At 40.1% G+C, this 23551-nt stretch overlaps 1 protein-coding gene across 5 annotated transcripts in view; it reads right to left on the bottom strand.

Annotated features, from left to right (window-relative positions):
- Positions 1-2457, bottom strand: part of kansl1a (KAT8 regulatory NSL complex subunit 1a) — a 59690-nt gene extending 57233 nt beyond the window's left edge. Inside the window, exons 1-3 of one of the 5 annotated variants that reach the window (XM_029629632.2) lie at positions 2381-2457; positions 1688-1763; positions 178-289 (exon numbers count right to left, since the gene is read on the bottom strand). The gene's annotated coding sequence lies outside the window, so the exon portion shown is untranslated. Of the gene's footprint in view, positions 1-177; positions 293-1687; positions 1764-2380 lie in introns of all 5 variants that reach the window. The other 4 variants (XM_029629633.2, XM_029629635.2, XM_029629631.2 and 1 more) reach the window with 4 other exon arrangements.
- Positions 2458-23551: the final 21094 nt, after the last annotated feature.

Here is a 23551-nt window from a genome sequence, read left to right on the forward strand (position 1 = left end):
AACTTAAGGACCTACGGACACCCTCAATCACATTCACCAGACATGTTCTGCCCAATGCTCGGGAATCATCTCCCTCCAAACACCTCCCCCAGTCTGGTGAACTTCTGATTCTGAGCCACACCTTGCAGTCCTGTGATTTTCTAGGATCCAATCATTACTTTATATTTGTTTACTCACACACAGGCCAGATTTGAGTCATTATTTCAGGCTTATTTGCCCTATGCAGTTGCTGCTGGTCTTGTATTGCAGGGCTCCCTTGCAGAAAAGACCATGGTCTCAATGGGCCTTCCTGCTTGAATAAAAGGTTAAATAGCCTTAAAACGAGGTAAGGGACCCCCTGACAAACCAGCAAGTTGAAATGGAATTTTATTCAACATTCTGACTCACAGTAGTGCCATTAATTTGAATGCATGTTTTAAGGCGAATGCATGTTTTAAGGCGATATTCCAAAATGCCTGTATGGCAAGAATATAGCTTTTCATTTAAAAAAAATCTCATTTATGAGCATTTGTCTGCTTGTACTCATGTCTTTTTGGTCTAGTCTCCTTTGTTCCTTCTCTGCTGTGTGCACCTTCCCATTTACTCAAATCCCACCAAGCCCCTCCCCCTGCCACTCACAACAAAGATGAGAGATCCCTTCTTCCTCTCTGACGAGCAGTTTCAACTAGCTATTTGAATTTGAGGTTTGGTCCAACAGAATCAGTCCTATGGACACCGAACGACATTGAGACATTATTTTACTGTAACCTTTCTAACGATACCCTTTTTATGTCTCAACTCCTCAAATTGCACGCAGAGCAGACACTACTAAAACAGGAGTATCATTGAACATTGATTCTGGAAAAATGAATGCTCAGTTTGTCACACAATTTACCACATAGCCCCTAGCAACATTTTAGCCAAAGACTGTTATACGAGCTGTCTAGTCTGTTTAATAAATGTGCAATAAGCATAAAACAATTAAGGTATTAGCAACTCGTTCTCATTCTGAGAAATAAGGTAGGCAATTGACTTCAACATCTGAACAAAGTAAACTGGCTAGCATGCTGTTCAAACAGTTGAAGATGTACAGAAGGATGTGTTCATAACAATTCAACTTTTCTCTTGTTAGCTAGCAAATAGATCCAAGATGCTAAACATGAAATAACAATTAGCTGGCTACTCACTAGCACGTAGGCTTGTGCTTGAGAGATTGTTTATGAGATCTGTACACAACTTCTATAATGCCTGCTACAAGAAGTTAGTCATTATTAATGAATGTGCATTGTGCATGTTATGGAAAAAATTTAAACAAAAAAGGGCATTTCCATAAAGACTTGAAAGCCAGATCTGTGACTATTAGGTATAATTTCACAAGCCCTGAACACATTAGATTATTGCTGACTGTTTGAAATGCAGTGTATTTGACCTTTACATTGTACAACCAAGCTCATTTAGAGATTGTGAATCGTTGATCAATTTGAAAAAAAATCAAGACATAATTTAAGCCATATTGCCCAGCCCTACCACGCAGTGTTCTTTTCCGAGGCTGCTGTACATCACTGTGCATAGCATAGTATTTCTTGTTTGTATTATTGTGTTAGTACATTTTGACCTGTTGAATTAGTTATACATACCTCAAGAAAATTAATGAAGTTGTAGTACAATGTAGTTAGGGCTACACATTTTTTATTTTTCCATCTCTTACCTGTAATGTATGGTCCATTTGTGAAAAACAGTAGCCTGGATCCAAATCTCCAAAACTCATTGCAAGAAGATACTACCTAACAAAAAATGTGGGTTAATACAAATAAATAGAAAAATAAAATCACCATTGATTGTGTCCAGCTTTATTCTTCAACCCCAATTGAATGGCACATCAACAAAACATGACCTGGGATTTGCACTTATCTCAACAGAAAGACCTGATACACGTATTATTTTGGAGTGCAATGTCCCTTTAAGACAGGTAGCGCTAGCTAGCTGTGCTAGTGACGTTTGATAACGTTACCTAGCTAACGTTAGCTACTAAGTAGCAAAGCTACTGTACAAGTTAAACATTAACATCAGCTAACGCATGTAACAGTGCATTTCGGCGCAATAATGGGCATCATATCACAGAAATAAATACTTCCCCAGTTGTTTTGAAATCATATAATTTCTATCATTTAAATATTTTGATACTCTCTCCCTCAGACCGCTCGCAAAAGCTAACGTTAGCTAGCTGACGAAGTGCAGCTAACAAGTAGTGAGCAATATAATGCTGTTTTGTGGGCTGTTGGACTGCAAAAACAGAAAATACAGATATCACAAACAAGTCTGTGGTTAGATGTGCACTGAACGTTTTTCCTTTATCCATTAAATTAGTTTTCTGAACAAAAACAAGAATATGCACGCTCACCTGTTCGTGCAGTAACCAACCGATCCTTGAGGTGATAACACCCACCTACAAGCTTAACGATTGGCCAGTGCTGTGAATCTGCATTTTTTTATTGGATTACGTAGCTGTCGTTCTTTATTAAAAGCCTTACAGCGGAAATAGTGAAGGGTCAATTGTATACCATATCCAATGGTGGTCTATAATTCTTACTAAAATGCAACTTTGATATGGGTAAAATCCCTATTAAGCTTGCAAACTTTCATAAACAAGTACTTCTAACTTGGAACCTCATGTACAAACACAATTCTTCCCCACATAGGTATACAATATGGAATAATAAAGACATAAAATACAAAAACAATGCTTTTTTTTCCAGAACTGGTTTGACAACAACATTATTTGGGTTCAACAATTATTGAACAAACACAATTCTTCCCCACATAGGTATACAATATGGAATAATAAAGACATAAAATACAAAAACAATGCTTTTTTTCCAGAACTGGTTTGACAACAACATTATTTGGGTTCAACAATTATTGAATAATGATGGACAACTATATGATTATCCAGCATTTATGAGAACACACAATGTTACATTCACTCCTGAGGAGTATCAAACTGTTGTTAGAGCTGTCCCTTAAAGGTGCTATTCTTCTTTTAGGAGAATATAACACTACTCCAAGTGAAACTATAGAGGAATTTGTAGCCTCAATACAATTAGAAGGAATTTACATTTTAAACTATAAATGTAAAAACATGTATATAAGGAAACTATGTCAATGTTACTATTCACTCTGCTAAAATGTACTGGAATGCAGCCCCAGGACAAGTCAAATCAAATCAAATGTATTTATATAGCCCTTTGTACATCAGCTGATATCTCAAAGTGCTGTACAGAAACCCAGCCTAAAACCCCAAACAGCAAACAATGCAGGTGTAGAAGCACGGTGGCTAGGAAAAACTCCCTAGAAAGGCCAAAACCTAGGGAGAAACTTAGAGAGGAACCATGCTATTTGGGGTGGCCAGTCCTCTTCTGGCTGTGCCGGGTGGAGATTATAACAGAACATGGCCAAGATGTTCAAATGTTCATAAATGACCAGCATGGTCGAATAATAATAAGGCAGAACAGTTGAAACTGGAGCAGCAGCACGGCCAGGTGGACTGGGGACAGCAAGGAGTCATCATGTCAGGTAGTCCTGGGGCATGGTCCTAGGGCTCAGGTCCTCCGAGAGAGAGAAAGAAAGAGAGAAGGAAAGAATTAGAGAACGCACACTTAGATTCACACAGGACACCGAATAGGACAGGAGAAGTACTCCAGATATAACAAACTGACCCTAGCCCCCCGACACATAAACTACTGCAGCATAAATACTGGAGGCTGAGACAGGAGGGGTCAGGAGACACTGTGGCCCCATCCGAGGACACCCCCGGACAGGGCCAAACAGGAAGGACAAGTGAACTGGAACAAAGTTTCGTTGTTGTCTCGTAAATATTGTATATCTAATAAGGTGAAAGAAGTATCATACGAACTCATTCATAGAATCTACCCTGTAAAGGCCTTTATTATACACAGATTTCAAATAGTTATTGATAACAAATGTGTATTTTGTGGTTGTGACCCAGAAACTCTTGACCATTTATTTCAGGACTGCTCTTATGTCAGAAGATTTTGGAGTGAGTTAGAAGATTTTATTTAAAAGAAACGACTATGAATTTTAATTTGAGAGACTCCGATGTTATGTTTTATTTTGATCCAAATGATATGGACCCTGATTTAACTTTCATTGTTAATTTGTTTATCTTTCATGGAAGATTCTGTATCCATAAAATGAAGTGGGCAGAGAACAAACCCCACTTCACATTATTTAAGATGTCATTTCAAAATAATATTTAAATTCTCAGTAAATGTAAAAACAAAAAAGCAATATGCACCATAAAAGTATTTAACAAATTGAAAATGATTCTTGATATGTAATAACCCTGGCTGTTAGGTTTATGTACTCTTGTTTGTATATTTCTGTTTTTGTTTTGTTCATAATAAAAATAAAAATAAATAATAAATAAATAAATAAAAAATAAAAGTATCCCATATCCTTGGGACGTCTATACCCGTACCTTAACCATTTTAAATGTTAACGTCAACAGTTATTTTGAAATACAAACTAATGGATACATTGTCTACACATACTTTCCATAAATCAGTCAGGCCAATTTGAGGCAAAAGCCATTTTGAGGCGGCGTTTTCCCTTGGAGGAAAATTCTTGCTGCAAACCAAATCAGATCAAATGAAATTTTATTGGTCGCATAGACATTCATATTTACCAGATGTTATTGGGGGTGTAGCGAAATGCTTATGCTCCGAGCTCCAACAGTGCAGTAATATAAAAAAAAATACACAACAATACACACAAATATAAAACTAAAATAATGGAATTAATAATATTAATAAATATTAGGATAAGCAACGTCGGAGTATAGAGTATAAATATTTACAGTATATATGTGATGGGATATAAAGTAATTATAGACAGTAAAGTATGTGAATAGAATATGTAGTATATCTGTAGGATATAATAGTATATAGTATTGTAATGAAATAGGCAGGGAGCAGGTCTAAAAACCTCCAGCGCGCTATCGACTGTGCCCCAAAAGCATGCTCAAACGGCAGCGTCGACATGGGTCGTTTGTACATAACTCCCTCCCATTCATTTCTGTCCAAGGCGGTGAAAAATATACATTTTTCCGAACTTTATGCAAAAAAAACTTTATTTCTTCAGCGAAGATGGCTGACAAAAATACTAGGATGGAAGCAAATGTAACGTCATAACGAATCATGCAAAAAAGATATACAATTGACAGGAATATGTTAGTTAATGTAGAGACAAACGATTTTGCAATTTCTTTTGTCATTAAGTTAATTTAGCTGGCTAGCTGACATTAGCCAGTTAGCTGGCTAGCTGACATTAGCCAGTTAGCTGGCTCAGTTAGCTGGCTATCTTTATGGGTGTTGTGACATGAGTATGAAATTGTAATTCTGGTTGTTTAATATTTTAGGGACTCCTGAAACAACCAGCAAACCAGGCTGTCATCTTGTGAAACAGTGGATGTAAAGAATCTAGCTAGCTAAAGCATTTACTACACATTTTATGTACAATTGTGTAAGCTTCCCTTGCTGTTATTTGCCCTGCAATGCAGATGAAATAACGTAAATTAGCTAGTTTACTATGTTATTGCTTATTGTGCAGTGGAGGATAAAAAATACCTGCATGCCTATGGATGTGCAGCCTGTACATTTTAATATATTCACTGATCATGTGCTCTACATTGACAATAAAGGTGCAGTTCAGGTATGAATGTCTGAGATTATTTTTCAGTCATATCCAATACCAGGGGTATCAAATTAGTCTTTGATGCTGTTTCTGCATGTATGTATTACAATTATAGTGTTTACCAATCTTGTTCCTGGGACATTAATGGTTATCATAGCTATACCATAGACTAGAAACATGATTTAACTACACTACACTTCCTATGCATCATGTAAATACTCTAAAACCGGTTCATCTCAATATCTATTTTCCTAGGTGTAGTATTTCATCAAATGAGAGTCTTAATTTCAACCAGAAGAGAATGTGAAACACTTAATTGAAATAAGTTATTTAAGTGTTATAAATACATGCATTATAAATATTAATTGTAATATTATAAATACAAGTTCAATCTTTACTTCTGTTGTGCATTATAAAAACAGGAAGAAAGAGGTGGCGAGAGGTATAAAATACAGAAAGGGAAAGAGGTAAGGACATAGGAGCAGGGAAGGCAGCATATGATTAATTAATCATAGTGCTACCCTAATATTCTCTCAGTTCATCACAATTACACAAGTGTGTCTAGTGTCTCCTAACCAGCCTTGGGCTCCCAGTCGGTCCGAAGGTTATCTTAAGAGTGGGTGAGGTGGCGATGACGGGACTGGGGGTTGGCATCGTCTCTAACATCAAAACTACCTGCAGACGAGAACATGTTTAAGCTTTTTTTTAAATGTTATTCTAAAACTCAGTCATCAATCATCAGGAGGTAAAAATGCAAAACTGACCTTGGATCATTAACTCTGGGACTACTGCATCTCTATTTCAATGTAAAGCATCTCTTTAATAATACATCCTGTTGACCTGACCAAGTGACCTCTCACCTCTGTTCATGCTGTGCCCTCTATGTAGCCAGTTCAGATGCGGGAGGTGTTCACCGACACAGCTGATATAACCTAGAGAATTTAGGGAGAAGGGGGAAGAGGGATGAAGTGAGGGAGAGAGACTGTTATTGAGAAAATAAAGTAGTTAAAGACAGTGTCGAACAGGAATATGTGTGTGTGGCTTAAGTGGCTGCAGAGTACTCTATACTGAAAAACATGAACGGACACACGAGGACAAACAATATAGCGTAGTTATAGAAATAATGAAGTGTCTTACTATTCTCCATGGTTGGCTCTCTTGCCTATTCTTTGAAGGTGGAAGGAGCCAGTTATACACCTGAGCCTGCACAACGCAATCCATCAATCAGATTGATACATGAGTGTGTAGGTGTGGGTTATAGGGTGTCTAATTGTTCTACCTTTTTTCAATATGGGTGACTTAAAATAGCCTGTTTTGTTTTTGTACATACATCACACCCTTACCTTAACAGCACCCTCACCTGAGAAGTAGAAATCAAAGGGAGAGAAAATGGGAATTGAATAACTGCAGCTGACATAGCTAAGTAAATGGAAGAATACTCTTAGTGCAATGTGGATGGCTCTTAAAATAGCCTTTGGTTGTGCATAGTGTAGTCTATGGTGTTGCCAGGGAACAGCACCCTCTTTGAAGAAGTAGGAGGTGAAGATCTCCTGCACACGGATTGCCTCTCTTGCTGTGTTGTTGACCACATCCTTGGCACATCCTGCAGAGCAGCAGACCTCTCCTCTGGCACACAGCGGCGAGCTGCAGATCCCCTCCCGGTCCTCGTGTCCATCCTCATGAAATTAAGAAGGACGTAGGTAGCCTCCACACGCCTGAATTTCCCCAAGAGGCAGTCCCAGATGGCCTTGGTCACCCAACCTTGCAGTGCCCTACACAGTAACTGTAGGTAATCATTTTGAAATAATCTCCAGTTACAAGGTATCTGAAGGAATATGGAAGATAATGTCATTATTAGACTTTTACACCACCAGGTAATTGTGGATTACTAAAGTATAATATCCCTTCTGCACACACATGTGCATGTGTAGCATGTGACAATAACATGATCATATCAAGGATAGCATCACAAATGAATACATAAATACCACTTGAAGATTGATGATGAGTTGATCATTTGATCAGCTGTGCAGTGCTCAGGCAAAAACACCACTGCTCTTCATTGGGACCTCTTCATCTGTAGACAGGCTTTCATAGCTCTCTTTATCTGAGGACAGAAAACCTCACAGGAAACAGACTTCATTATACTCAAATTACACCGCACTAAAAACTGTGTTACCATTATCTCTGTCCTCACTTCTAGGGACTGGAACTACACAAGTACCTGCCCTATCCAGAATAGCCTACTCTCTCACTTTGACAGTTGGAACTGCTATCCTTTCAAGCTCCTCCATGGTTGTTAGCTAGCTACCTACAAATGCATTTTGAGTTTGTTTTTTTACAGTGATAAATACATCAAGATAGCTAATATGAAGTTATGTAACTGGTGATATTTCATTCACTTAGCTATCTATACAGTATGTAAAGTTATTTAGATAGCTCGCTAGACAACTAGCTAGCTCATTTAGCAGCTCATTTGAGTTAGCCTGCACTGTAGCTAGTTAGCTAATAATACATTTTTGTTTTTACACTTTCAAAATGAATTTACTTACTTGAATAGGTTCACCCAGCCATGTGGACAATTGGAAACAGGGCAGCAAAGTTTGTTTGCCACCAGAGCATTTAGAGCACATTACTATTGAACTATTTACCCATTTACATTTTTAGCCAAGTCAGTTAAGAACAAATTCTTATTTACAATGACGGCCTAGGAACAGTGGGTTAACTGCCTTGTTCACAGGCAGAACAACAGATTTTTATCGTTTCAGCTCGGGGATTCGATCTAGCAACCTTTTGATTACTGGGCCAACACTGGAACCACGAGGGTACATGCCATCCCCACTAATAACCAGACCTTCATACAAACTTGCTATGCTGAATTCTTGATGCACGATCGAACATGCTGCTATATGCTGCCAGCACGCCCACAATCGAGTCACAATGGGCAGCCTAAGCGGCACGCGGCAATTTATCTCTTGCTAGTGTACATGCCCGTTTAGGAATGCGCTCACTGGCCAAGCAGGAACGCGCTCACTGGCCAAGCACACGTACGTTCGTGGATGCAAGGTCCGATCCCACTTCTGACACCAATGTAATGAAACAGGCAGGGAGCAGGTCTCGAACCCTCAACCTTCTAGCCCGAAGTCCAGCGCGCTATCGACTGTGCCCCAAAAGCATGCTCAAGCAGCAGAGTCGATTATATGTTCCATTATTGAAGTGACCATGTTTATGCCTTCGGAAAGTATTCAGACCCCTTGACTTTTTCCACATTATGTTAGGTTAAATTGTTTTTCCCCCTCACCAATCTACACACAATATCCTATAATGACAAAGCAAAAACAGAAATATGACATTTACATAAGTATCAGACCCTTTACTCAGTACTTTGTTCAAGCACCTTTGGCAGCAATTACAGCCTTGAGTCTTGGGTATGATGCTACAAGCTTGGCACACCTGTATTTGGGGGTTTCTCCCATTATTCTCTGCAGATACTCTCAAGCTCTGTCAGGTTGGATGGGGAGCGTTGCTGCACAGCTATTTTCAATATTGGTTTCATCAGAGCAGAGAATCTTGTTTCTCATTGTCTGAGAGTCTTTAGGTGCATTTTGGCAAACTCCAAGTGGGCTGTCATGGGCCTTTTACTGAGAAGTGGCTTTTGTCTGGTCACTCTAACATAAAGTCCTGTTTGGTGGAGTGCTGCAGAGATGGTTGTACTTCTGGAAGGTTCTCCCATCTCCACAGAGAAACTCTAGAGCTTTGTCAGAGTGACCATCGGGTTCTTGGTTAACTCCCTGACCAAGGCCCTTCTCCCCAGATTTCTCAGTTTGGCCGGGAGGCCAGCTCTAGGAAGAGTCTTGGGGGTTCCAAACGTCTTCTATTTAAGAATGATGGATGCCACTGTGTTCTTGGGGAACTTCAATCCTGCATAATTCTTTTGTACCCTTCCCCAGATCTGTGCCTTGACACGATCCTGTCTCGGAGCTCTACAGACAATTCCTTCAACCTCATGGCTTGGTTTATGCTCTGACATGCACTTTCAACTGCGGGACCTTATATAGATAGACAGGTGTGTGCCTTTCCAAATCATGTCCAATCAATTGAATTTACCACAGGTGGACTCCATTCAAGTTGTAGAAAGGATAATCAATGGAAACAGGATGCACCTGAGCTCAATTTCGAGTCACATAGCAAAGGGTCTGAATACTTACATGTGTAAATAAGGTATTTATGTTTTGGGGTTTTAATAAATGTGCAAACATTTCTAAAACCTGGTTTTCGCTTTGTCATTATGGAGTATTGTGTGTAGATTGCTAAGGATTTTTATGTATGTAATCCATTTTAGAATAAGACTGTAATTTAACAAATTATGGAAAAAGTTGAGGGGTCTGAATACTTTCCAAAGGCACTGTACATAGGGCAGCAGCCTTTATGGTGCAGGGTTGAGTAACCGGATGGTAGCTGGCTAGAGACAGTGACTAAGTTCAGGGCAGGGTACTGGATGGAGGCTGGCTAGTGATGGCTATTTAAGAATAATGATAGCCTTGAGATAGAAGCTGTTTCTTCAGTCTCTCGGTCCCAGCTTTGATGCACCTTTACTGACCTCGCCTTCTGGATGATAACGGGGTGGACAGTCCGTGGCTCGGGTGGCTGAGGTCCTTGATGATCTTCTTGGCCTTCCTGTGACCCCAGATGCTGTGGATGTCCTGGAGGGCAGGCAGTGTGCCCCCTGTGATGCGTTGGGCAGACCGCACCACACTCTGGAGAGCACTACGGTTGTGGATGGTGCATGGCTATTTGCATATATTTACTCAATGAAATTGTACTAGAAAATATATCGATATGATCCTACAAAAGATTATTCTAACCCTATTGTTCTGTGATAACAAACACACAGTGAGACTGCAGTGCCATATTGAACAATGTTTTCAATATTGAGGCCTGATCAGAAAGCAGGGACTGACAGAGAGCAGGACAGACCACAGACAAACAATCATTCTGCATCACAGACAAGTCAGCCAAATGAGGGAACCTAGGCAAATTCAATCATACCACATTAATATTTTTTAAGGTACATAGTTGTCAAAAATATGTTTTTTATTCTTTGTCTCAAAGACATGTTGAACATGTTAACTTGCTAAATGCAGTTTTTTGGTTGAGATGCTATATAATATTTTATATAAAAATCTGTGCATCCATTTCCATGTTATAACAATGCCATGTCAGCTGGCATTACAGGTAATTACAGGTAATTGTGCATGCATTGCCATGTTATAATAATGCCATGTCAGCTGGCAACAACTGACTTCAAATAGTAATCCTTTGACACATTAAATATTACTGATTTCACAAGTCCACTAACTGTTATGTGCGATAGCAGCAGTCCCTTAATCAATCTTAAATTGACTGTACTCTAAAAATGCACTTTTCAAAAAACCTTTGAAACACAAATCCTAGATGGAGCTATATTACTATGCAACAATCTAATCAGTCCACAAATTCAGTATAGTCCATATAGGCATTCCCAGGGCTGCTATGTAGGCTATATGGAACACCCACAGGGCCAGTATCAACAGCAGGTGACCTGACTTGTCATCATGAGCGTCATCCTCGCTATCTTGCATGTCATGCATGTGAATCAAAACAGAACAGGGACATTTGATACACAAATATCACGTATGGGTACCTTCATGTCTGTATAAAATATGACAGTTCTTACATTTTTTAATTCATAGATTTTAGATGTGTATTAAAATGAGTTTTTTTGTAAACAGTATACTGTATATCCATTGTTTAGCTGGAATGGAATGTTTGTATATTGTTCCTTTTTTGTTTTACTGCAGTGGGCTAAATCGAGGTCACATAGTGTTTCTTGGTAGTCTTTCACAAATCTACATTGAAACAAAAGTATACACCTCACCCACCTCACACCTGTACCATGTCAGATATAGATTTGAAATGTATTCAATTTTGGGTGCATTCGTAAATTGCCTCCAATGTGTCAGGGTGCGCTCTGGGCCGTTCGTAAATTCAGAGCGCTGTCAAATTGTCTATTGGTAAATTCAGAGCGTTTCACTGAGCGTTCAGAGCGCACACTGACCGCTCTGGCGGTGGAGTGAGTTTGATCCGGACGCTCTGATGTCAAGCGCCCAAGCTAATTGACTAAAGTTGGCTAGCTTGCTAACTACTTCCAGACACAAATGAGAGAACACCTCACTCTGACCATTTTACTCGCCGTCGCAGAAGTGTTCATGTCTTCTAGAGCGTTAGTGATTGTAACTGTGTGCTTCTACCAACAATTTAATTCAGGTTTTTGCCAATCTTTACTGACTGACACCTGTCATATTCAACGTGTGATGTGCGTTCATAAATTAACCAGTTATTCTGCGCTCTGGCACACAAACGAGAGTGCTCTGAAATCGGAGTAGATAGCCAAAATGAACACAACCTTTGAGTTTGTGTCCCAATATTATACTTTATATAAATCACATGAGACTAATATAACAAAACCGTGTGACATATATACATCGGATTTTCAGAGTTTAAAAATATTGATTAATTATGGAAGTATGAAAACTACTAATAACACTGCACTCATAAGGCCAAAAGGCCATTTAACTGCAGGAAAGGGCTATGATCAATGCACTTACTGTAAGCAGCTCTGGATAAGAGCATCTGCTAAATTACTAAAATGTCAAATGTAGGCAAAATAATTCACATACAAAGCTCATATTACTGTATTGATTTAGATTTTTTAAAATATATGTATATTGATGTCACAAATGTAGGTTGTCATTTGTACAGTTCTTTATTAAATAATGTAGTTATTTGTTACATTGGACTGCATAAAACCTAGCATTACTACTTATTTCTCTGAGGGTGAATATAGAGTTTTTAGAAAAAAATTATTTGTCTCTGAAATTAAACCATGAAGTGATAGATTTCAAACAAATACGTGTCTGTCATTGAATTTACCAACATTTCTGAATATGGATATATAGTATTTTGGAATGAAACTCTTCAAATAGCCACTGAAATTCTAAGAATTCAACACTGAATAAATAGTCATTTTATTTTTTGCCATTTCGAAAATTAAGTTAAGTGCCTCCTGATTTATACTAAACACAAATATAAACGCAACATGCAACAATTTCAATGATTTTACAATGAGTTACAGTTCATATAAGGAAATCAGTCAATTATAGTACATTTATTAGGTCCTAATCTATGGATTTCACATGACTGAGCAGGAGCGCAGCCATGGGTGGGCCTGGGAAGGAATAGGCCCACCAACTGGGGAGCCAGGCCCAGCCAATCAGATTGAGTTTTTCTGCACAAAAGGGCTTTATTACAAAGAGAAATACTCCTCAGTTCCATTAGCTGTCCAGGGTGGCTGGTCTCAGGTGACCCCACAGGTGAAGAAACCAGATGCAGAGGTCCTGAGCTGGTGTGGTTACATGTGGTCTGCGGTTGTGAGGCTGGTTGGAGGTACTGCCAAATTCTCTACGACAACGTTGCTTATGGTAGAGAAATTAGCATTAGATTATCTGGCAACAGCTCTGGTGGACATTCCTGCAGTCATCATGCCAATTGCAAGCTCCCTCAAACTTGAGACATCTGTGACATTGTGTTGTGTGACAAAACAGTACATTTTAGAGTGGCCTTTTATTGTCCCCAGCACAAGGTGCCAATGTGTAATTATCATGCTGTTTAACCAGCTTCTTGATATACCACACCTGTCAGGTGGATGGATTATCTTGGCAAAGGAGAAATGCTCACTAACAGGAATGTAAACAAATTTGTGCACCAAATTTGAGAGAAATAAGCTTTGTGTGTATGGAACATTTCTGGGATCATTTATTTCAGCTCATGAAATGTAGGACCAATACTTTACATGTTGGATTTATATTTTTGTTCAGTATATTTTGTTTGGTTAGGCATTTAACTCCACTAACTTATTGTTTGTTGTTCAGTATGTACTGTATAACATAATGAAAAATGTCAGTTCCTTATATGCACGCATAATATTTTCTGTTGGTCACGTAATTTTACTATTTGGAACAAATGTATCCGTTTGTCAAATAACATTTTATTTGTCACATCCCACTGGGCATAGATGTCAATTCAACGTCTATTCCACGTTGGTTCAACGTAATTTCAGTATGTGCCCAGTGGTATGCTTCGTAATCAACAGGTGTAGACTAACAGTGAAATGCTTACTTATGGGTAATTTTCTAACAATGCAGAATTTAAGACAAAGATACAAAAATATAAATAAATAGTGACACGGGGAATAAATACACAGTGAATAGCGAATAACAATAATGAGTGAAAATAACGAGTGAAAATAACATGGCTATATACGGAGAGTCCAGTTCGTGTGCATAGAGTCAGCGCAGGAGACTTGTGTGTGGGGAAGTGTGTGTGGGGTGGGGTGTAAGTGTGTATGAGTGGGTGGGTGGAGTCCAGTGTGTAAACATAGAGTCCGTGCAAGTGAGTTCGTGCAAAGAAGGGTCAATGCAGGTAGTCCGGGGAGACATGTAATTAGCTATTTAGCCGTTTTGTTTAGCAGTCTTATGGCTTGGGGGGGTAGAAGCTGTTCAGGGTGCTGTTGGCTCCAGACTTAGTGCATTGGTACCACTTGCTGTGTGGTAGAAGAGAGAATAGTCTATGGCTTGGGTGGCTGGAGTCTTTCACAATTGTTTGGGACTTTCTTCTGACACCGCCTGGTATTGAGGTATTGAACCTGCCATCCTCCTTAAATGAGGGCCGGTTAGTTGGCAGCAAAATTGAACAGAACTTGCACGGGTCAGTATCACGCCCTGACCTGAGAGATCCCTGTTTATTCTCTATATTTTGGTTAGGTCAGGGTGTGACTAGGGTGGGTACTCTAGTTTTTGTATATCTATGTTTTCTTTTTCTTTGTTGGCCTAGTATGGTTCCCAATCAGAGGCAGCTGTCTATCGTTGCCTCTGATTGGGAATCATACTTAGGCAGCCCTTTTTCCCACCTTCAGTTGTGGGATCTTGTCTTTGTTTGGTTGCATGTATTTGTGCAAGACGAAGCTTTTCTTTCGTTGTATTGTTTCTTTTGCTGGTTTACATTTTAAATAAATATGATGAACTCAAATCACACTGCGCCTTGGTCTACCCTTAACGACAAACGTTACAGTCAGATAGTTGTAACGAAATGTACATCCCTAAAACACATAATTTTTTTGGCACCAATGCCCTAGTGTTTGGTCAGTAGTCTATACCCATTGTTTTACCAATATCACTGTGCCCAACAGTGGAGCCATACACTCTAAAAAGAAAAGGTTCCTGGAGTATCCTTAAGGGGTTCTTCAAATTGAAACTGTGGGGGAACCCCTATAAGTTCTTCGAAGAACCTTTTGAAGAACCTTATGTGGTTCATTTTTTAACTACACCCCTCCCCTGTTATTATTAATATTAATAATACACATAACAATAACACCATTTTTCATTCTCAGTGTTATTATGATTTTAGTGGCAAAGCAGAATAAAAAATCCAAATACGAGGTAAACTCTCAGCAGAATCCCATATCCAATGGGTATACTGTATCTTCTGGTGTGTTGATGTTAATGTGTTGATGTTCTCCGTAACCATATCCAGAATGAGTTTGCAGTGCATGGTGATCGAACAGGTTTCCTGTTATATTCAGCATAGGTGTAGGGAGGGTGAAGTCTGTGAATTCCCAAAATAGTCATTATACAGATGATTAACAAAACATGCACGTAACAGTATTCATACCTTGTTTTTTTCTGGTGAATGTGAATGTGAAAAAAACTGCTTTGATAATGGTTTCCATCCACATACCTTGTCCATAATGAAGAGGACTTATGGGATATTCGTTGATGAGATAAGGAAGGATGGTAAATCTGATCTGCATAACATAACAATACCAATTGATATACCTTTGCCTACACCTGCTGTCCTTCAAATTCAAATCCAAAAGTTTCAGTCGGGCAGTTAGGTTCCTGCAAGAACGCCCACCAACTAAGGTGGTTCCGTGTGCCCTTCATTTGCGGCTCGCAGTGATTTTCCTATTTTCCATTCATAATACATAACAATGATACAATTTCAATTCAGTGTGTTTAATGCAGGCCTGAATCACTTCACTGAATATATGTTGTTCCCTGGATGGCAGATAGATGGCAGTATAGCACAGCTGTTGAACAGAAAGGCCAAAATAGAACGTTTGCCGAAATAGAACGCAACAGCTCAGCTACAGCGATCTACACATATCAGCTAGCTAACGTAGCTAAAATGGCTCCGGTGGCTAAGAGAAGGATAATGTCGATTCAATAATTAACAAATGAGTGAGACCAGTGCATTGCCGGGTTGCTGCCAGTGGGTAAAGTGGTTCTAGCTGTACCCTGAATAATCAACCATTGAGACCAGACAGCGTGGAGCGGTGGCTACATGGCTGACGAATGGTTAGACTCTACCAGACCAGAATACGTGCAGCGCGAGCTGAATACGTTACAAATGGTAAGACCCTCAAACACTCAATGAGTGAAGGTAAAGACTAGACACTCAGTCTGCAGCTGTAATGTAAAGTAGTCTAGAACTTTGACCAAAGACCACCCCGTTTGTAACATCTGAAGGATCCAGTTTAGGAAACTCGACTGAAGAAGTGAAAAGAGGAACATTTCCCTCTCAACACAGTGCGGTACTGATGTCTGATGTACCCATTCTAACAGACACTTCCAGAACAAAGAAGACCTACAACTACAACTACTAAGGACATTGTGACCTCTGGTGGACCTCTGGTGTGACCTCTGGTGGACAACCAGAGACTTACACAACCAGAGACTTTCTGTTGAACAACTCCCAATAGATGGACCAGGCGATTTCAACAGAGAGAGACGACAAAGACATACAAGCAGAAATATATACATTGCAATTCTTTTAGAATGAGCTGTCGTTCATATGCAAAGTATTCACATTCCCATGAGCATAGTTTTCCAACTGTATGTACGATGGTTCCCCTCTCTGTCTTTCCCGCTCTTTCTTCCCCCCCTTTTCATTGTGTTTCAAGCCCTCATATTGGGTTAGTCCACTAGGGACTTTTTATTGCATTGTTAGTAATCAATGTATAATCTATCCTGTTTGGGTGTTTATATAATTCTGTGTGATTATTTAGTTACTTAGTAAATCAATAATTAAGCCAAATTGTGTATCGCTGACCCATCATTTAGACTAGGGTTCGTGCAGATATCCAAGAATTGTGCGACGTTCAGAATGAGACTGATCAGGTAAGGATTAGTAATTGACTGTGATTGATGTAAGAGATATTCATCTTTAGAGTTTAAGTTGGGAGATAGTAACTCGTTAAATAACTTTTCCTGTGGTGCCCCAAGATTGCTAATGAGTTCATTGCTACATGATTAATTTAAATCACATAATTAAGCATAGTTAATTGATTTGATAAAATAACAGTCATCACATTAATGATAGTCATGTCATGACAATGTGATATAGCCTTTTTGATGTGTGTATGTATATATTTGTGATGTGCTGAACATCAAATCAATTGCATGTTCTCTATTGCTCTGAATTTGCTCTCAATTGATAATATTGGAAGAAAAAGTACAACAAATTAAAGATCTGTGCGGCCCTCTGAATGATTTGTCCCTAATTGTCCCTAGAATTTCTAAGCAAACAGCTGGAGGCAGGGCTTTCTCCTATAGAGCTCAATTTTTATGGAATGGTCTGCCTACCCATGTGAGAGACGCAAACTCGGTCTCAACCTTTAAGTCTTAACTGAAGACTCATCTCTTCAGTTGGTCATATGATTGAGTGTAGTCTGGCCCAGGAGTGTGAAGGTGAACGGAAAGGCTCTGGAGCAACAAACCGCCCTTGCTGTCTCTGCCTGGCCGGTTCCCCTCTTTCCACTGGGATTCTCTGCCTCTAACCTTATTACAGGGGCTGAGTCACTGGCTTACTGGTGCTCTTTCATGCCGTCCCAAGGAGGGGTGCGTCACTTGAGTGGGTTGAGTCACTGCTAGGGTCAGTTTGTTATATCTGGAGTACTTCTCCTGTCTTATCCGGTATCCTGTGTGAATTTAAGTATGCTCTCTCTAATTCTCTCTTTCTTTCGCTCTCTCGGAGGACCTGAGCCCTAGGACCATGCCTCAGGACTATCTGGCATGATGACTCCTTGCTGTCCCCAGTCCACCTGGCCGTGCTGCTGCTCCAGTTTCAACTGTTCTGCCTGTGATTATTATTATTTGACCATGCTGGTCATTTATGAACATTTGAACATCTTGGCCATGTTCTGTTATAATCTCCACCCGGCACAGCCAGAAGAGGACTGGCCTGGTTCCTCTCTAGGTTTCTTCCTAGGTTTGGGCCTTTCTAGGGAGTTTTTCCTAGCCACCGTGCTTCTACACCTGCATTGCTTGCTGTTTGGGGTTTTAGGCTGGGTTTCTGTACAGCACTTTGAGATATCGGCTGATGTACAAAGGGCTATATAAATAAATTTGATTTGATTTGATTGTCTCAACCCAAAGTGTCCCCTTACGAAAAATTGTGAGTAACACTGTCCAATGGGGTTTTTGGGGCCATTTTCAGTGCAAAGAACCATAAGGTTCTTCAAAGAACTTTGAGGACCTTAGAAGAACCCTTGTTGAACCACACATTTTTAGAGTGTAGGACCCAGGTAATTTGTGTTTTCACACTGTAAACCCCAATGTGCTGTCATTACTCAAAACATTGGCAGAAACACGTTGCATTTAATATATCATTAGTCATTACTCAAACTGATGGAGTCCCTGCGCCCCCACTAAGCCACGCCTCCAATATAATTTCTCAGTACGCCTTGCATTTTCAAGTGAATTGTAGAATTGCCACCAGATGAGCCTCGCATTGAGGATGTCCAGTTGAAGGCTAACCACGATACAGCAGGTATTGTTTCCATTTTAGTGAATGGTGAAATAAGGATCTTTATGGTCAATATTTGTGGATGTAAAACATTTTTCTGAACAAAATCATGGCACCAATAATTACTTATATTTCACCAGATGTACATCATTGAACCGATTACATTAAAATCACACACAGACAAAGTTGTAAGGATAATTTAATTGCTAATGGCAGCCTGCAGTACCTTGGTCAGCCTTCAACTTGAGATACTCCATGAGAGGAGGCAGCACTAAGCTAGCCTGCAACATCACTTCCTCCATGGAGCAAGACTGCTGAAATAACACTTCCTGATCCTCAAATGTGCCACTGAGCATTCTCATAGTAAACAATGGGGTGATGTCATTTATTACAGTCTTTCAGTACCACCCATGGCTGTATTTGTTAGTGAAAGATACATGGTTGTTGAATTAGTTCATTTTCAGTCCTTCACCAAGTGAATTTCTAGGCATATATTATCATTATAATTAAACTCTTTATGACAATACATTACATGTCTCATGAGGCCTTATTTTGAGGCCTAGCTTTACCCGAATAAAGTGGTCTGAAAATAATAGTTTACAGGCCAGATCAGGCCTGCAAAAAGGGTTGCAAAATTCCAGTACCTTTCCCAAAATCCCCAGATAAAATCAAAAAACCTGGTTGGAGGATTTCCAGGAATCTTCCAAACAGGGATTTCTGGAAAACCTGGGAAATTTTACCAGAATTTTGCAACCCTACCTTTAAGTCACATTATGCTGGCTTGCAAAGTGATATGTAATTCTTATTTTAATCCAGCCAGAGTTAGGATATACAACAGTATATATTCATAATGACTGCAAGGGTTAGAAACAGTGTGAGGAAACTACCTAAGCCATTTAAACTGGAGTAACCATTTCAGTAACAGGTGCAAAAAATAACACAATTATTGAATTAGTTTAGAAAAATGTATGTTATTTATCTTTGTGTAACATAAGATTAATCAATCAATCACTCTGTCACGCCTGCCCCCGCTCCCCCTGGCGGCCCACCTTTACGCACACCTGTCACCATCGTTACGCGCATCAGCGCTTCATTGGACTCATCCGGACTCCATCACTTATTGATTGCCTCCCCTATATCGGTCTATTCCTCAATTTCATCCCCGTGTCAGCATTCATGTCGTTTTGTTTCTCCTGTCCAGACACTGTTTTTGTTTTATGTCGGTTATTTATTAAATATTCACTCCCTGTACTTGCTTCTCGTCTCCCAGTATCTGTCCTCACACACTTAATGTACATGCAGTCTTGGAGAGGCAGAGAGAGAGAGACACAGCCGCATGTGAGCTCTCACATTTTTCAACTTTTTTTTTTTTTAAATTTACAAATCGATAGATTTAGAGTTAGATAAACTTGGATTTTTTTTGGCAGGGACATATGCAGGATGCTACCCTCCACCGCATGGCCTTCGCTCCAGATCAAAACTCCAAACCTACAACCTAATTTGGGCCAAAATGAACCAGATATATTACTGCTACCAAGGTTTCCTGTTTCCAAGCTATACGGAGGGTGCTCTAGCAAACAAACAGAGACCTGAGGACACGATCCAACCTGGAACTGAGTGAGTAGTGTTTGGTCTGATGCTATTTTGAAAGCCAATAAGAAAAATGAAAATGAAAAAAATAAAAAATAAAGGACATTACAATGATATATTCTAGTTCCTGGGGACTGAATGCTGAGTTAAGGCTGTCAAGCTTGCTAGGACAGACCAGATACAACTTCAATTAGTACCGAGGTGTGAAGAGAAAGGTGTTGAGGCCTTTGGGCCCAACAAGTGGCAGGATTCTTTGAAGCATCCTCTGAAGCCCCCTCCTGCTGTTCAAAGACCACCCACTGGCATTTTCTACAAGAAATCTGCCTCCAGAAATAAAAGCTTCTCTCAAGTGGGTGTGACACCTACTCCCGTTGCCTGCTGCTTGGATTCCACCTGGCGATCTGTTCACCGCCTGTCCTGTCTTCCCCTGTCTGGTACATGTGCCCCCACCACACTCCCCCCTCTCTCCTGAGCTTTCGCTCGCCTCCAGCACACACACACTGTTGGGGAGCGTGACTCTGAATTTACAATGTCTGGCCCAAAGTTATGTTTTTTAATTTTGTCTTGTGCATTTTGCTATTTGCCTCATGGCTCCTGCATGTTTTGTTGACTACGAACTTTCTTTACCCAACCGTGGGACAGACTGTTTGTTCCCACCCTCGGGACTCTGACTCTATTGGTTACAAGGACTCTTGGCGTCTCGTTCTATTCCAACCACCCCTCGCCAGCTTTTTATTCATGTTACCTGATGTAATTGCTGTAGAATATGATCTTCTTGCCATATGATGCACATTCTGATGTCATAAATCAGCACTGCAAAGCTCTCCCGGTCCTATGCCGTGCCTTGACTGTATTACTGTTGATGATATCTGGAAATGTGCATGTACACCCTGGCCCATCTACTGTTGCTAGCCCCAATTCTGACTTCTGCTCTGATATCTGCTTAACTGATTTCTGCTCTAGTAAATGACTGGTTTTTCTGCACGTTAACACGAGAAGCTTATTACCTAAAATGGATCAATTGAAGGTGTGGGTTCACAGCTCCAATCCAGATGTGTTGGTCATTACTGAGATGTGGTTAAGGAAGAGTGTTTTGAACACTGATGTTAACCTTTCTGGTTATAACCATTTTCGGGAAGACAGATCTTCCAATGGTGAGGGAGTGGCAATCTTTACCAAGGATCACCTTCAGTGCTCGATTGTCTACACCAAGTCTCTCACCAAACAATTTGATTTGCCGGTTTTAAGCATTAAACTTTCAAATAAATCTTTGTTAACTGTTGCTGGGTTCTATCGTCCTCCATCAGCAGCGGCCTGTACCCTACCTTCCCAAAGCGCTCTCCTAGCCCCTTACATTAAGTCTGAATATGCCCTGCTAGGTGACCTAAACTGAGATATACTTAAACCACCTGACCAAGTCCTAAAGCAATGGGATTCCCTAAATCTTTCTCAGATTAATACCAATCCCACAGCGTATGACTCCAAACACCCAGAAAAGGCTACTCTCCTTGATGTTATCCTCACAAATAATCCTGATATGTACCAGTCTGGTGTTTTATGTAATGACCTTAGTGATTACTGTTTTACAGCCTGTGTTCATAATGGCTGGTCAGTGAAACGAACTGTCCTGATTTATCAGAGACGCTTGCTAAAAAAACTTTAATGAGCAAGCCTTCCTTCATGAACTGGCCTCTGTAAAATGATATAGAATGAGATTGAACCCCTCTGTCGAAGACGCTTGGACCTTCTTTTTTTATATTTTCAGTGGTATTGTTAATTTTAAAAATTAGAATTAAAAACAGGTTCAGCCCCTGGTTCGGCCGTGATCTTGGAGAGTTACTCCACCTCAAGAATTGCATTTGGCGACAGGCTCGGCACCTGCATACTCAGGCTGACTGGCTCTCGTTCAGGCAAATGAGAAATAAGTGCACTCAGGCTATCCAGAAGGCCAAAGTTAGTTACTTTAAGGAGCAGTTCTCTCTCTGTGGGTCTAACCCCAAGAAGTTACGGAAAATGGTTAAAGACCTGAAGAATAAATCCTCCTCCTCCCAGCTGCCCATGTCCCTTAACATTGATGATGTGTTTGTTACTGACAGGAAGCACATGGCTGAGCTCTTTAATCACCAATTCATTAAGTCAGGATTCATATTGGACTCAGCCATGCCTCCTTGTCCGTCCAACATTTCCTCATCTCCCACCCCTTCTAATGCAACTATCCCCGATGCTTCTCCTTTTTCTCCTGCCCCACTTTTTCCCTGCAGGCAGTCACTGAGTCCAAGGTGCTAAAGGAGCTCATGAAACTTGACCTCAAAAAACCATCTTGGTCAGATGGTTTAGACCCTTTCTTCAAGGTTGCTGCCCCTATCATCGCCAAGCCTGTCTCTCCTTTCTGGGGAGGTTCCCATTGCTTGGAAGGCAGCCACGGTTCATCCTTTATTTAAAGGAGGTGATCTAGATGATCCTAACTGTTATAGGCCTATTTCTATTTTGCCCTGTTTATCAAAAGTGTTGCAAAAACTTGTCAATAATCAAGTGACTGGCTTTCTTGATGTCTATAGAATTCTATCTGGTATACAATCTGGTTTCTGATCAGGTTATGGATGTGTCACTGCAACCTTAAAGGTCCTCAATGATGTCACTATTGCACTTGATTCTAAGAAATGTTGTGCTGCTATTTTTATTGACTTGGCCAAAGCTTTGATATGGTAGACCATTCTATTCTTGTGGCTCGGTTAAGGAGTATTGGTGTTTCTGATGGGTCTTTGGCCTGGTTTGCTAACTACCTCAGAGTGCATGCAGTGTATAAAGTCAGAACATCTGCTGTCTCAGTCACTGCCTGTCACCAAGGGAGGACCCCAAGGCTCAATGCTAGGCCCTAAGCTCTTCTCAATTTACATCAACAACATAGCTCAGGAAGCTCTCTCATCAATCAATCAAAATGTATTTATAAAGCCCTTTTTACATCAGCCGCTGTCACAAAGTGCTGTACAGAAACCCAGCCTAAAACCCAAAACAGCAAGCAATGCAGATGTAGAATCCATTTATATGCAGATGATAGTCTTATACTCAGCTGGCCCCTCAGACTTTGTGTTAAATGCTCTACAACAAAGCTTTCTTAGTGTCCAACAAGCTTTCTCTACCCTTAACCTTGTTCTGAACATCTTCAAAACAACGATCATGTGGTTTGGTAAGAAGAATGCCCCTCTCCCCACAGGTGTGATTACTACCTCTGAGGGTTTAGAGCTTGAGGTAGTCACAAGTACTTGGGAGTATGGCTAGACGGTACACTGTCCTTCTCTCAGGACATTTCAAAGCTGAAGGCTAAAGGTAAATCTAGACTCTTGTTTCCTCTATCGTAATCGCTCCT

This window comes from Oncorhynchus nerka, linkage group LG23 (assembly GCF_034236695.1).
Source record: "Oncorhynchus nerka isolate Pitt River linkage group LG23, Oner_Uvic_2.0, whole genome shotgun sequence".
NCBI classification, from domain to species: domain Eukaryota; kingdom Metazoa; phylum Chordata; class Actinopteri; order Salmoniformes; family Salmonidae; genus Oncorhynchus; species Oncorhynchus nerka.